Consider the following 2001-nt stretch of genomic DNA (forward strand, 5'->3'; position numbering starts at 1 on the left):
GCTCAGTAGAATAAGTGCTTGCCTGACAAGAGCAGGGTCCTGAGTGCAATCCCCAGTACTACAAAAATAAATAGATAAAAATAAATAAAAACAAGCAAACATAAACACTCCTATCATTCTAAAGTTCATGTCTGATTCAGCTTTTTCATAATTTTTTAAAAATTTATTTATTTATTTATTTGGTACAGGGTCTGTTACACAGCTCAGACTCATAGCGAACCTCCTGTGTCAGCCTCACCAGCGCTGGGATTACAGGTATGCACCACCAAACCCGGGGCTTGGGGCCAGCACAGCATGCAGTACTGGGGTTCAAACCCAGGTCCTTGTGCTTGCCCAGGCAGGTGCGTTAGTCACCAAATTATCTCCCCAGCCTCTCAGTTTTTAACTAAATTACATTAAAACAACAGCTGGATGCATTGGCACATCCCTGTGATCCCGGCACTTTAAAAGTCTGAGCTGAGAGGATAGAAAGTTTGCACCCAGCATGGGCAACTATGTGAGCCTGAGGATCTTAGGGAGACCCAGTCTTGATGTGAAATATGTAGGTGGCTAGTGATGTAGCTCAGTGTGAAAACCCTATCCTGCTAAAGTAAAACAGAAAGACACATAGCCAGAAATCACCACAGGTATAAGAAGAGAAGTTTTAAGAGGTACCACCTATTGTTAACATTGAATATCTCAGCTAAGTCAAATAAATAGCAAATTTCATGAGATATATGGATGAAAAATAAGGAAATGTTATGGGCGCTAAAAACTTAATACTTTATAAGTAGGTCAATAGAGTCACTGGTTCATATCAATAAATTGAAATGAAAATATGAATATATCACACTAGCAGTAATAGAAAAATTAAAATGGCAAAGGCAACAAGCAATGGCTACCAGAGAAAGTTATTCAGAGAAGTTTTGACCTTGCATACATTTCTTTCTTTGTCATTTAAAGTGAAAGCTTACATATGATTGTCTTACTGCTATGATAAAGAAAAAAAAAAAAAAAAAGGTAAGAGCCAAGCCCAGGATGAACCTTGATTGACTCAATGTCATGTGTGATATCCTCTTTAGTTGTGAAGCTCCTGTGCGGGCCCAAATTGCTTGATGGTGCTACATAGGATTTCAGTTGGCAATTAATGAACAGAACAGTGATTCCTAGGAGGACATGGTACAATGGCAGAGGATGATGGATGAGTGACAATAAGGGAGGTCTCATCTTAGATGGCTTTAATGTGTGATTTATTGTTAGCTCCTGTACAGGAAGTCTCAGGGAATGTGTAAAATCTTGACATATATTTCGTGCTCTCCAGCTTTTACTCTGGCTCCTGAAATCATCTCATGACTGGGAGCAAGTATATTGTGCAGCCACTCAACCTGAGAAAGGCTCTTCTTCTACAAATGGTGCTCTCTACCACACTTGACAGAGGAATGGCAGAAAGGTAAGAGTGAATACAAGACAGTTAGGGTTCCAGCTTAAGTATTAACTGTGAGTCCACACACTGGTGTTTTCACCTTGTGGTTTTACACACGGGAGGACATGGTCCTTCCTGCAGTGAAAAGCAGCAGACAGAAGCTTCTTTCCACAAACTGAAGGCATGCAGACCCAACTGTAGGAGTTTGAAATGGGGTCAAATGGACTTTCTTTGTCCTTTTTGGGCCATCCAACCATAGTCTTCCCTTTATCTTAACTATTCAAATCCTTGTTATGGAACATTGCTATCTCTTATGCTCATGTAAAATGCAAGGTAATATGACAGCACTGTTGCCCAAAACTAAACTGTTAGATACCCAATTTTTATTGCCTTACTATCTCATCAAAGTTATTCTACTTTGCATTTTTGAGAAGTACAGGAAGAAATGTTTGATTCAAACAATAATGGATGAGTATTGTTTTACATGACTGTTGACAAAAATGAGAAAAAATAACCAATCAATTGTGCACTTTTAATGAATAGAAATTTTGTTGTTTACAGCTCTAAATTTAAATGGATAAAGAAAAACTCATTCTCCC

The sequence above is a fragment of the Octodon degus genome, unplaced genomic scaffold, assembly GCF_000260255.1.
Source record: "Octodon degus isolate 3935 unplaced genomic scaffold, OctDeg1.0 scaffold00469, whole genome shotgun sequence".
In the NCBI taxonomy this organism is placed as follows: Eukaryota; Metazoa; Chordata; class Mammalia; order Rodentia; family Octodontidae; genus Octodon; species Octodon degus.